Source organism: Peromyscus maniculatus, chromosome 11, assembly GCF_049852395.1.
Source record: "Peromyscus maniculatus bairdii isolate BWxNUB_F1_BW_parent chromosome 11, HU_Pman_BW_mat_3.1, whole genome shotgun sequence".
NCBI classification, from domain to species: Eukaryota; Metazoa; Chordata; class Mammalia; order Rodentia; family Cricetidae; genus Peromyscus; species Peromyscus maniculatus.
In genome coordinates, this window is record NC_134862.1 from 10168841 (window position 1) to 10183877 (window position 15037).

Below are 15037 nucleotides of genomic sequence, written 5' to 3' on the forward strand. Positions count from 1 at the left end.
ACTGGAGTCCATTGCTTCAAGTGCCTGATAGCTAAGTGGAAGTGTACATATGTCTAAAATATCCTCATTCACTGGGCAGTAGTAGTGTCCACCTTTAATCCCAGCACTCCAGAAGCAGAGGCAGGCAGATCTCTAAGTTTGAGGCTAGCAGCCTGGTCTACATAGTGAGTTCTAGGACAGCCAGGGCTGTTACACAGAGAAACCCTGTCTCAAACAACAAACAAACAACAACAACAAAAACAACCCCTCATTCCTGCAGGATGGTTACAGACCTACATACAAAAGGAGAGCTATTTAGACAAATTTTAGCAAATAAAATTGCACATTGAAAGGAAGACTGATGATCAATAGTAGAAGCATAAATATTGATAGGCAGTTGTGTGAGTGAGGACATAAACATGAACCAAAATTCTAAGACAAAGACTTTCTCGTTCTCTCTGTTGAAAGATTATTATCCTGTACTTGAAGTAACATTAATCAAATCTAAGTCACAATTAGAAATTGTTTTACTCTTTTTACTTTGCTATTTGTTTTAGAAAATATATTACTAATTTTATCATTCTTCGTTGCCATCCTTCATTAAGGGCACATTTTCATTGGCTTAGTCAACACTCATAGCAAAAAAATCATTATCGATGAATTGTTGTGGGAGGTCTTCCTATGTGCTGTGAATACGTGTTGCTCTGATTGGTTGAAAAATAAAGCTACATTGGCCTATGGCAAGGCAGAATGGAGTCAGGCAGGAAAATCCAAGAGAGATAGGGAGGAGAAAGGAGAGTGGGGCAGACTCTGCTAGCTGCCACCAAGAGAAGCATGATGTAAAATACCTGTAAGCCACAAGCCACATGGCAAGGTATAGATTCATAGAAATGAGTTAATTTAAGAAAAAAGAGCTAGCTACCAAGAAGCCTGCCATGGCCATAGTTTAAAAATATTATAAGCCTCTGCATGTTTATTTGGGTCTGAGTGGCCACGGGACCAGGCAGGACACAGAAAAACTTCCAACTACAATGAATTGATATCTTCTTGCAAAGACCTTCATCGGTATTGCCATGATTTGCAGACTAGAGAGGCTCTAGACAAGTGGGTATGAACCTTCCTAATGCTATGGCCATAAAATTACTTTTATTGCTATTTCATAAGTTTAATTTTGCTACTGATATGATTCTTAATGTAAATATCTGTGTTTTCCAATGGTCTTAGGTGACCCCTTGAAAGGGTTGTTTGACATCTCCTCCAAAGGAGTCACAATCTACAAGTTACTGATTCTCAAGACTCACCTATAACAACTCTTATTTCCTGTTAAGGGTCTAAGAAGCCTGGCATGTTCTGTGATGAATATCAGCAAGCTGCATCATAAAGACAGATGGTCTTCAGAGAAAGAATGAGACTACCCAAGAGGCAGGACTAGCATGCTTCAGATTGGGGCTTGCATCCCCAAAATGAGATAAAAAGATGGAAAAGGAAAAGCTATGTCTTTTAAGTTAGAACTCAGAACAGAGGGCAGGTTTATCAGCAATGTACAAGTCACTGTCCAGACAAACTTTACATGGTGATTGGCTAATGACCATGAATGTAACCCCAACTATACAGAACTTCCAGTCGTGACACAGGGGTTCTTATATTTCTGAGGCCACTAAACCATCCCGGGTAGCTATTTCCTTGAAAGTGAAACATTCCTTTCTGAAGAGAAGAGAGAAGCACTTAATTAAAGCTTAGGGAGCTTAAGAGGGACAAGAGGCTCCCAAAACATACAAGTCTTAAACTCAGTAAGTTACAAGACTCATGCCAAGGTCTTTCACACAGTACAACTTGACAGAGAAGAGACTCTAGTGAACCTACCTGCAAGTTAGGCAAGAAGCTCTAAAACTTCAGTGTCACAAGCTGTCACCAAGCTGGGGAGTTTTCAGTGATGTTTCAGTGATGCAGCTGTCTCTGAGTTGCCTGAGCTCCTAGAAGTCATCCCAACAAATCCATCAACTTGACCTGGATGGAATCACTTCTTTGGTCTGTCACCTATGTGGATAATTAGACGTGTCTCACTTTTCCCCAGGGAAGTTACACAACAGGAAATACGGAGAGATGCTGTGTAAAGCCGTTAAAGTAGTGCTACCTGAAATCTGGCAGCTCCTTTAGTGAATATCATGTAAAAGAAGGGGAATCCAATTCCCTTCTCAGAGTTCTTGTTCTCACTAATAAAATAATTTAAGAATATATTTAAATAGAAATTATGGGGTAATTTTATTAGCTTTTAAATGTAAAACACTTGTAAAATCTTGGAAACTGTCCAGAGAAGGAGAAATAAAGAGAAGGGAGCGTTTTGTTGAGTCATCATGGAGGTCAGGCACATGGGAGCCAGCTGTCACATGGAAAATAAAGCTTTAGAGAAGGGGTGAGGAAGTTCCAAGTGCCAGAAAAAGCATACTTTAGCTCTAGCCAACACATAGAGGGAAAAGACAAAAAATAAAAGCAAGCAACAACAACAACACAACAAAAGTTATATCTTTCAGAGTTAGAAACACGGGTAGACCCAGGGGAAGCTCATAACAGCTTGTTAAGGACTTGGCCAAGGTAGAAACTCTGCCTAGGACAAATACAGTATCTCAGGAAAGGCATAGATTTTCTACCTATTTCTTTAGCATGGCCAAGGATGAGTCTGCCTTCCCTAGTAGTCCCTTGAAATTTCAATGCTCTGTTTCTATCCAGGTCACAGATTTCATTCTCTTGGCCAGAGGAAATAGTTTTCCCCTAATACTACTGTTTCAGTACTTCCTATTTCATATTAATAAACAGCGAAACCATGACAGTGAGCTATTAGCCCAATAGCTAAACCTTCACAGAACTGATATGTCTTTAATTATTTTAAAACTACTTTTGTTCTTTTTTCCTTTAAATTTTTTATACAAGCCGGGCGGTGGTGGCGCACGCCTTTAATCCCAGCACTCGGGAGGCAGAGCCAGGCGGATCTCTGTGAGTTCGAGGCCAGCCTGGGCTACCAAGTGAGCTCCAGGAAAGGCGCAAAGCTACACAGAGAAACCCTGTCTCGAAAAACCAAAAAAAAAAAAAAAAAAAAAAAAAAAAAAAAAAATTTTTTTATACAATATTGTGGCAATTTATAAAAGAATGGTCCCAGCAGGCTCATAGATTTTAATACTTGGTCACGAGAAATGACACTATTTGAAAGGATTAGGAGGTGTGGCTTCCCTGGGGGTGGGTTTTGAGGTTTCAACAAAGACCTCTCCAACCCCAGAGTCTTTCTCTTCCTGATGGCTGTGGATCCAGATACAGAACTCTCAGCCAGTTCCCTAACACCATGTCTGCCTGCTTGCCACCAAGCTTCCCATCATGATGACTGAAGTGCTAAACTGTAAGCAAGTCCCAATTAAATACTTTTTTATAAGAATTTCTATGTATTCTTATCATAGTCTGTCATACCCAACCCACCCACCCAAATTAATGAAAGCAATCAAAAGAGACAAACAGACTAAAAAAGAACAAGAAGAACATTAATTAGAAAAAAAAAAAACTAAACCCAACAAAAATGTTTGAAAAACAAATGGAGTCTGTTTTATGTCAGTCAATTATCCTGAGCATACCCTAAGCATGGAGGGTGGTTGAGTACCCAATGACACTCCATTGAAGAAAACCAAGATTTCTTTTCCCATCAGGTATCAATTACAGATAGGTTCTTAGTTAGATCTGGTAGTTTGTATCTTCTTCCCCTTATCAGTGTTGAGATTTTGCCTGATTTGAACCTATACAGATCTTGCATGTGCTGTCACAGTCCTGTGAGTTCACATGTGCATCAGTCCTCTTTTGTCGGGAAGAAATGGTTTCCACAGAGTCATCCACCACCCCTGGCTCTTAAAATCTTTCCACTGCCTCGGCCACATAGATCCCTGTATCTTGAGGAGTTTGATAAAGACATTTCATTTAGGGCTGAGTGCTCCAAAGTCTCTCACTCTATACATTATCCAGTGGTGAGTTTTTATGTTAATGCTCTATGATTTAGGGGGAAAAACACAACAAAAGCATAGTTAAGGTTTCTTAAATATTTGTCTTAACATAATGTTAGGGTGTAAAATAAATTTTTGAGACATAAAACAAGAAAATTCAATAAATATTGAATGGACTGAAACTAGGGATAATAGCTAAGATTTTTAGGTGCATGAATTATTCACATGTTCACAGATTTGAGCTACACTGTGTTTTTTTCTATATCAGAATGCACATATTTTGTGGGTATATTTTAAGGTGCTATGCTTTATTTATAAACACACAGTCCTCTCTTATTTCAGATTCTTTTGTGAAAGCCATCATGATACTTCAGTCTGACATTTCAACACTCATGAAGAGGCCAAAATGAGATGTGCTGAGATGTACATGCAGAAGTATCTGAGGCTTGGCCACTGGCCTCAAGGAGCTAAAATATGTGGTCATGAGAATAGGTCAGTGCTAGAATGTTTGCTTAGCATGTATGAGGTCATCATTTCAATTCTGACTTCCAAAAAGAAACCCACAAAATAAATATAGAAAATTAATAAGTCAACTTCCAAGATTTTACAGTATGACTAAAGCTAAGGGGAAATGGCCTGGGAATGTGTGAACACTACTAAATGCAGAAGGAGATATTCAGTCTTTACTACAGTTAAATGTATGTTCTTCTTTAACTTCAATTATTGCAATTGATGGTTTCCTGCTAAAAAAAATCTGCAAGTCCCAGTTTCTCCTGTTGCCAGATGGAGCAGCTCTGGAAGGGAATGAGGATTGGAAGTGTGGTGTGCTTGTGGTAGCCATTTCTGCCCCTATAAGGGGTTACACCCCACCCTCTTCCAATGGCATTTTGCTCATTCACACACATGACTGAGAGAATGTTCCTTGTGAATAAACACAGTCCCCACTAAGATCAGACCAAGCCTCTCTTTCTTTCTTTCTGTCTTCTGGCTCTCTACAGCCACCTGAAATAATATAACAGTTGCCTCTGCAAATCTTTCATTTTTCCTTAGATTCATCAAATGTGGTTACTTTTATGATTTCTTAGTAATAAATCTAGTCAGTATATCATATGAAATATATTTATCTCTTTAATCTTCATAGATTTGCCTAGTAAGGTTGATTTAGGTACAAGGCCAGCAAACAGTAAATCTCTTAATTATAATTCTGAGTTGTAAAATAGGGCATAGTTTAAGATGGAGTGTTAGGAAACATAAAGATAGCTCTAGTTAAGACTGAGTTATTGATAATCATTCTTATGGTCAGTTGTTCCCCTAGCAGTATTATACTCATTTCTGCCTCATCAGAACTTATTTAGAAGAATGTTTTTGGAGACCGAATTGATCAAAATGTCTGTATAAAGTAGATGGGTGGGTAAAGGAATGAAGAGACAGCCTAGTGGGCAAGAGTGCTTGCTGTGATCTAAGTTCAAATATCCTGTACCTATGCCAAAAGCCAGGCATGTATGAGCATGAGCCCATAACACCAGCACCATGGCAAGCAGGGACAATGGAATCACTGAGGATTCCTGGCTACCAGTCTAGCTCCAGGTTCAGTGACAGACCCTGTCTCAAAAAGATAATGTTGAGAGCGAGCAGGACACCTGACATACTCCTCTGGCTTCTGTGAATAAACAGTATACATATACCACACTCACGTATCACACATGTCTACAAACATTCAGACATACACACTCAAAGAGTGATGGCTGTTAGAGCTTCCGTCTGGTTACAACATCTCTGTACACATCAACTTATTTCGATGGATAAACTAGAAGAACCTAGCATGTTCTAAAACCCTTGTAAGATTTGTGCTCTAATACTTAACATTCTTTGCTGGCTGAGATTGTTGAAGAAGGGTCTTATGTTGGTTCCTTTGTGGCTTTCTTTTCAAGAACAACCCATAACTTTCTCAGAATGTGGTCTTTCTCTTCTGAAGGATGGGCTTCGTGGTTTAAAGCCAGGGTTCATGGCCAGTCCTACTGAAGCATAGAAGGTGCACCTTCCTTCCTGGGCTTTGTACCTGATTTTGGTCCAGAATCCTCCTCATCTTTCATCATTCACACAAAAGTAAAGTTTTTCAACTTGAGAATTCATACCCACCTTTTGAAAGTGAGAAGTGAAAATGTCACACAAATTCTCTGGGATTTTGTTGCTTTTACTTCGAGCTTTTCTTTCCTAGCAGAGCACACAGCTTTTGACTTTTCACCTGATGTATGTCTGCAGCATTTCATCTTCTTACCTGCACTGCTAAGTATTGTCTGGTCAGCCGTCCTCACCCTCACCCTCTGCTTAGCTGTTTGGCTTGCAATCTTTATTCTGATTCTAAAACGCAGAGGCAGGCATAGGGAATTCTATCATCATCCACTAAATTTGCATTTTAATAAAACTATCACTTCTGAAATGGAGGACAGGACATCAGGTTGAACTGTTCAGTCACCCTAATCTATGTCCTTCAGCCCTAAAGTTTCAAGGGGGTGGGGGGAATCAGTATCTTACTTCAGGCCTGTTATTCATGTAAAGTCTTCATGAATGAAAGCTCTCTGTTCTTGTTCACATGAATGTTATTGCGGTGTTTTCAGTGTGAAATGCCCCTACTGCTTCGGTTCCCTACTCACAGGTTCTGCACTGTTTGTGGAGGTTAAAGGGATACAGAGTTGCTATAGAAAGTGCATTACTGGGGTGGGCTTTCAGATACAACACCACCCCCTCCATCTTTGCTTTGTGCTTGTGGTTCAGGATCTGAACGTCTAGCTTTCTGTTCCTTCCTCCATGCTTGCTGCTTTACCTCCTGGCCACGATGGACTCCTATTCTTCAAGAACCATAAACTAAAACAAACATCTTCTTCTCTAACTTGATATGGTGATGGTGGATTACCATACCAAAAGAAAAGCGACTGATACAGTAGTCTACGCTGAAAGAACAAAGCTGTCTTTCTCCACAGTGTTGTCTTCTATACAGTGACTCAATTTTATCCCAACAAACTCAATGGCATAATTAAATCTTGCCAAACCCTAAGGCTTGTAAAAATGTTTTTAAAAAATCATTTAGTTCTCCAAAGCAAGACTTTATTTTTTTCACCACAACTCAACTATGTATGCATTATATTAACATGAATTTTTTTTTATTCGCAAACTTTTTTGATTTTTATTTCCATGGCAACTCTCTGGGGTAAGGAAGAAACCAGGTTATCTAATTTATCCTGTGTGAGCTGCTACTCCAGTAACTCCTGCACCTTTAAATCATTTTCTCTAGCTCAGGAACAGTCTTGATCTTATAAATCCACACCTCTCAGAAAGCTAGCTCTCAGCATTTCTCTACATTTCTAAGCTATGTGTGAGTTTGCATGCTCTTACTTTCTGAAGTAAAAGAACACACATATTTTATGTCTTCACTGCTCGCACTTACAAAGATTAGACGAATTCAGCGATTTTTTTTAAGTCTTGGTGAAACAAAACAAAACAAAATTTGCTTACAAGTGAAACCTGGCCAATTGCTTGTTTTTATATAGTCAGTAAGCTAAGGTCATTTTGCATATTCCCTTCTTTTCTTCCTTCCCTTCCTTCCTTCCTTCCTTCCTTCCTTCCTTCCTTCCTTCCTTCCTTCCTTCCTTCCTTCCTTCCTTCCTTCCTTCCTTTCCTTTCTTTCTTACAGGGTCTCACTGTGTAGCCCAGACTGTCTTCAAACTCATGGAGATCTGTTTGCATTTGTATCCAAAGTGATATGATTAAAGAATATGCCACCATTCTCAGTCTATTTTGTATTTTCAAATGGCAGAAAATTTTTAAAGGAGAATATTTCATGTCACATAATTTTTTGTTTATTTTAGGTATGTTTATGTGCATACTTGTGTATAAGTGTTTGCATCTCTTTACATACGTGTGTGTGTGTGTGTGTGTGTGTGTGTGTGTGTGTGTGTGTGTGTGTTGCTCATACAAACACATATGGAGACCTGAAATTGATGTCTTCCTTGATTGATGTTCACTTTATTTACCAAGGCAGGGTCTCTCTCTGCATCCAGAGCTCACCAATTCCACCTAGAATAGGTAGCAAGTTTTACTGAGGGATCCTTATTCTCTGCCCTCCAATGCTGGGATTATAGGTGGCTCCCAAACCTACTGGGCTCTAATGAAGGTTCTGGAAATCTCAGTTTCATCCTCACTACTGTGCTGCAAGTGTATAATCCACCGAGCCATCTTTCCAGTCTTCTGTGTGCATTTTATAAGAAATTTCAATTTCACTTTCATGCATTAAATACTACTGGAAAAACCAAACACAAATTTATTTCTGTAACGTCCATGACTGTTTTCCCAACTCAGTGAGTAATCTAAGCAGAAAGGGGACCTTGAAACTAAAAATATTAGTTAGCTATATTTTTTCCAGTCTATACTGTAGTTGATGAATATTTTTACTTCCTCCTGATGAGTAGGTGCAATCTTTTCTTTTTCTTTCTTTCTTTCTTTCTTTCTTTCTTTCTTTCTTTCTTTCTTTCTTTCTTTCTTTCTTTCTCTCTCTCTTTCTTTCTTTCTTTCTCTCTCTCTTTCTTTCTTTCTTTCTTTCTCTCTTTCTCTTTCTTTCTTTCTCTCTTTCTTTCTTTCTTCCTTCCTTCCTTCTTTCCTTCCTTTCTTCCTTCCTTCTTTCCTTCCTTTCTTCCTTCCTTCCTTCCTTTCTTGTTCTTGTTCTTCTTGTTCTTGTTCTTGTTCTTCTTCTTGTTGTTATTATTATTATTATTTTGAGACAGGGTTTCTCTGTAGCTTTGGAGCCTATCCTTGAACTTGCTATGTAGACCAGGCTGGCCTGGAACTCAAAGAAATACACCTGTCTCTGCCTCCCAAGTGCTGGGATTAAAGTCGTGTGCCACCACTGCCCAGTGAGTAGGCACAATCTTGATAGTTAATGTTTGTATTGCTTTATACCTTACAAAAAATGTCTCAAAATTTCTCATCTTATTAACTACTCATAACTGCTCAGTCAAGTAACATTTTCATGTTTGTATTTAAGTTTTGATGCTCTCAGCTCAGCAAAGAACTGAGTCAGATAAAAGTTTCCTGACACCAAATACCTTGTGTGGTAGTTGACTGGAGGTATGTCAGCTTGAATAGGACAAAGAACCAGTGGAAACTGGTGAGTTGGTATGACAGGAGTTTCTGTCTGTGAGGCTTTTATATGGATCACATCAGCATATGAGTCCGGTTGAGCTCGGTGTGTAAGGACTGCACACCATTCTGCAGATGTCTCCAACTGGCTTGGAGACAAGAGCCAATCCCTTCTGTAATTACTGCATGTAGACTGCACAGTGGAACAACAGACACCCAGGTCTTTGGAATACAGCATAAATAAGCTGCTTCTAGGTTCTTAGCCCTTCCACTTTGGAGAGCTACAACACTAACTTCCCAGGTTCCAATGATTTTGAACTTGGACTAAACTAGGATACTGAGTCTGCTGGCTCTCCAGAAAGCTGACTTAGCAGGACTTTGCTTTCTCTCTTCTTGCCCAGATTAAGAACCTGCCTGCCCATTGTTTTTCCTCCTAATCTCTAATAAACTTGGTCTACGAATGTGCTTTCAAATTCTTTTTATTTTTTTCTTTTCTTTTGTTTTTTTCTTTCAGTTTTTTGAGACAGGGTTTCTCTGTGTAGTTTTGGTGTCTATCCTGGATCTTGCTCTGTAGTCCAGGCTGGCCTCAAACTCACAGAGATCCGCCTGGCTCTGCCTCCCGAGTGCTGGGATTAAAGGCGTGCACCACCACTGCTTTTTATTAACAAGACTCAGAACCTAAAAGGAACCCTATTGTTTCCCCAGCAACAACCTGAACTAAATATCAACTTTTTCACATGTTCTCTATCTGTCACCTTTGCTTTTCTATCCCAATGCGGCAAGCAGTGTACACAGTCACTCCCACACCTCAGCAATGCTACCTGTCATTGTTAAATAGCAGCTCTTCAACTGCATTCTAAGCTGCATTCAGTCACATACAGTTCAGAGAATCCTCACATCAGCTCTTGCCTTATGCTTGCTTTCAGAGGCTGTTTCCTCTCTTTAAAGTGCAATTTTTCTATAGAGCTTTCGATTATTCTTCATCATATACCTTAGAGACAGAAGTGAAATAACACCTCCAGCTAGGTGTCATCTTGAACATGGGAAGTATAACTCATGGGCATTGTCTATATCAACTGTCATCCACTTATCTTCAACAAAGTTGTGTTTCCCTGTACAAAACAGCCATATCTTAAATGATCACTCCTATCTTCTCAAAGTCTATGTGAAAGGGCTGGTCGCTGATCAATGAGTAAATGAATAAGAGAGAAAATGCATAGTCCTCACAGGTAATGTTATTTACAGGCATATATAATGCTTGTGGAACACCCTCTAATGGGAATACCAAGGACCAAAAGCATTCAGTACTATTTTAGAATATTTTCATGCATATCATGAAACAGTTCAGTTATTGTGCACAAAATATGAATACAACAACTGATACACAGACTTTGGAGTTGATTGTATACAGGAGTGTTGGTATATTTGCATACTGTCTGTCAAATGGAGCAAACTTCCTATTTGTTATGTCATATTGGTGTTCAAAAAGGTTTGAATTTTGTAGTATAAAGGCTTCTTAAAAGGCTGAGAAATATGGCCCAATTATACCACTCCTGTAAGTTTACACCTAAGGTATCCAAATCAACATAGTGGAGAGATATTTTCACGTCAGTGTTTGCCACCACAGCATACAACAGTCAAGTTACAAAACAAACAGGAGTGTGTGTAAACCAAAGAAATGATAAAAAATATACAACAATGAAATTGTCTTTATTCATAAATGAAAATGAAGTTCTAACATTCTCAGGGAAATGGATGCAACTGAAAATAATCATATTAAATTAATTATATAAGTCTCAGAAATATAAATATTGTAATGTTTACTCTCATTTGTGAAATTTGGATTACATAAAATTAGGCATGAACATATGGCACAAGAATAGGAGAGACACTATCTAGGGTGAAAAAGAAGCTACCTGGAGGGCTAATCATACGAAAGAGTAGGTCAGAGGGTATGGGGGATATACATTGCTTACTTGTATGAAAATGGAACTGTGTAGTCAGTTTCATAGAATTTCATGTATGGTAAGTGGAAAAACAATAAATTTTAAAAACATGAAAATATTGAATCTCAGAGCGTTTTGCATTTTTTTTTTTACATTTTTTGAGTCAGGAATATTTAACCTGTATTCACATTATAAAGTCATGTTACAAATCCTAAACAATGACAAAACAAAAAGATGCCTTTTCATGTAAGATTAAGTGTAAAAGAATTTGTACACACAAGTATATGAAACTGACCTCTGTCTACTTGTCTTTAGCAGTGTGACTGGCATAGCTACCTGCTGCTCAGAATTTTAAAAGAGAAGACAAAGCAGGATGTTGACCATATAGTACATTGCAGTTCCTTCTGTCCCTTTCTGAAGTTTGCTCAGGGTAATTGCAAGCTCCTGCCTAGAATCCCTATGAGAAAATTCAATTCCCCTGAGAGTCCTTTTTCATGAGAATATCAGTATTTCTGTACAATGATTACCTTTGATGACGAGTACTCATTATACATCAGGGAAAGAATTTGAGAACTTCTACTTAGTAACAGCATAGGTGCTAAAAGATGTTTTCTTTAATCCTTAGCTTTAAACAAGTCTTTTTTTGGCTTTTTAGATGTACACACACACACACACACACACACACACACACACACACACACACAATCCAGTTACCTTTCCTGTTGAACACAAAGTGGTCCTGAGAGAAGGCTGTCTGGTATGGAAAATGACCTACATGACAACCATAGTTTCAGTTTTGAATGCATGGCTTTGTTAAGTATATGGAAAGCAAAAGTAATAAGGCAGTTAGCAAATAGACAGATGGAAGCAGCAGTGACACAGCAAAACACCAGCAAATTAGATCCTTATAATATCCAGCAGAAAAACTAGGGAAGCCCTGTTGAAACAGCCATGCTGGAGTTCCTGACTGAGATTCCTGGACAGAGCACAACTTTCTCTCCAAGAAAGAAATTGCTAGCTTCTAATTGCCATGCCAGAAATTTTTATACCATGAGAAAAACAATAGTAGCCTCTGTTGGAAATAGTTTACCATATAGCTGTTCTCAGTGGAGTAGTGTTTTTAATACCCTTAGGTGTTAGCTATTCTCTTTTCCCCCTACTACAGAGGCAGGGGGCCAGCCTACCCAGGAGAAAATTTTGTAAGATACTTGAAATAAACATGCTGTAGTTTAAGACAAGGGATAGTCTCCTCATTTCTAGAATGTACTTTCAACAATCAAAAAGAAATATGACTGATTACCAAAATGTTATATGAGCCTATCAGAATACTTTCTAGGACCACAGTAATTCTAGCAGATGAAAGCTCTACTGTCCCTGCTTAAACTCTGTCCTCACATACTTGATGTGAGAAGCTCTTATGTGGACATTAACAACTGCTCAAAATTCACTTTATCACCTGTTTATCTTCTAAGAAGGTGGTATCACTCAGATGTCATTAGTGGGAGTAGCCTGTCTTAGAACATTTGCACCAGAGAAGAAATACATTATTTAAATTATCTGTCACAAGCTTAGAATAGCCAGGTATGGCTCAGGCTAAAACAGTGATGTTATGACTCCTTCACCATGTGATTTGTTTAGAGGCATTCACATTCATTTCTTCCAAATGATAAATTGAGTCATGGATTGAGAAAAGTCTCCCAATAGACATAATTAACAATAAACCAGCTGAATGTCGAATCCAAGCATTTGTGATTAAAAGACTCTTGTATTTAGCAAATTGTTTTGCTCAGGGTAGAAATCTTTATCTGCAAACTGAGAAAAACATTTACCTCTCCTGTGGCTTTGTCATGATAATGAATGATATATACAGGTGCATGACACAGGTCAACAACCTATGACTCAGTTCTTCCAGGTATGAGTGTGTAAGTGATGTGTGAGTGTGTTTGTGGTATGTGTATGTGTGAGATGTGAGTGTGAGTGTGTGTGTGTGTGTGTGTGTGTGTGTAATTACACATAGATGCTAAGAGTCAACCTTTATTATCATTTCTCAGAAGCCACATATACCTATTTTGATGCAGGGTTTCTCACTGACCTAGAGAGAACTCATAGATTTCTCTAAATCTGGCCAACAAAGCAAAAGGGTCTCCCTGTCCCTGGTTCCCAGGTGCTAGGATTTTAAGAGCTTGCCACTCTGCCTGGCTTTTTTTCTTTAACAGGGATTTTACTCAGGTTTGTATAGTAAGTATTCTGTGAGCTTAGTCATCTCCCCAGCCTTCTAATAAACCACTGTAACCCATCAAGACAGTATTTACTCATTTTAGTACTCTACTCCTATTTTTGTTATGATAAAATGTATAAAACAAAATTCATTATTTTAAGTGTTCAGTTCAGAGATATATAGCATTGTTCTACAGCCACCTCCTGCCTCCATAATGTTTTTTTCTTCTCTCTAAACTGAACATCTGTGCCTATCAAATAGATAATAATTCTCCATTCTCCTTTCCATGCAGCCCCAAGCATTGCCCTTGTACTCTTGGTCTCCCTGACTTTGACTACTCTATGTCATACAAGTAGAACCAGTCAGCCTTAAAAAAGAGTTTCAATTGCAGCCATGAGCACAGGGAGGCAAGCACAGGTGTTAGATTCTCTAAACCAGAGGGTGAGCAAAGAAAGACGCTGTGCTTACTTATGAAAAGAGGTGCTTGTCCACTTTCTGCCAAAGCCATTTTCACTTCACTCTTGTGAAAGACAGGTAGACAGATCCTCAGACATGCTTGAATTCTCAAGGGGCCCTTTGAGTAGTCAAAAGGGAGACCATGGCTAAGACAGATTTCCCTTTCTGACTAGTCAGTGCTGTCATGAGTGCTCATATTTCCTCCCCTGGGGTGGATGCTGCACTCAAAGAGATTTGCCTCTGCAGCCTGACATTCAGGTGTCGTAGATCTCATCCACAGCTGCTGCATATCTGGGAGCTCCGCAACCTCATCTTTGGCTCTGAGTAGACATTGCAAGAGCAGGTACCTGATCAAGGTTGGGCCCAGGGAAATTCCTTTCATGCGCCATCATGAAAAATAACTTAATACTCGGTTGGTAAGAGGCTAAATGTTAGTGTTCTCCACAAAAACTTGCTCTGAAATGCTAATGAAAAAATGCCATTCAGAAGGTGAATCTTAGGTGGTTAGATGGTGAGTGTGCAGCCTCCATGAATGAAATTCCCACACTTACAAAAGAGGAACCTTCTCTTTTCACCATGTAAAGGTGGAATATGAGCACTACTTTATTTTTCCTTTATTTTATCTTTGAAACAGGATCTTACATAGCAAAGGCTGGCTTTGAACTTGCTATGTAGCCAAGAATGACCTTCAACTTTGATCTTCCTGTCTCTACCACCTGAGGACTGGTATTTCAGGTATACATCACCACATCCATTTTTAAAATGTGCTGGAGATCTAACCCAGGGCTTCCTGGAGTGCATGCTGGGCAAACGCTCTTTCTTAGGAGTTTGATAAGAGCCTGGTCATCCTGGCACCTTCCTCTTAGACTACCAATATCCAGAACTGTGACAGAAAACAAAACAAATGAACAACAATGAACCTTTGTGGTTCATAAGTCAGTTAAGGGGAAAAATAAGCCAGTCAGCTGGAGGGATTGTGAGAACTCATTAAAGCACCCTGGGATTTGTAGCTGAAAGTTTCCTTCCCCATATTCTGTTTATTTCTGTTAATTCTTTTAGGGAGCTCTCAAGAGGTTGTGGGCTCATTCCCAGTCAGTGAGGTAAGCCCCAGGCAAGTGAGAGACCCTATCTCAAAGATATCAAGGTAAATGGTTCCTGAAAAACATCATCATCACCTGACATTTTTTCCTATTCTTCATTTCTTCATTCATATGTACACACATACATCTGAATACCTGTAAACACACACACACACACACACACACACACACACACACACACACACACACACAGATTTCTTTTTCTTTTTCATTCTATTATCTTAAAGC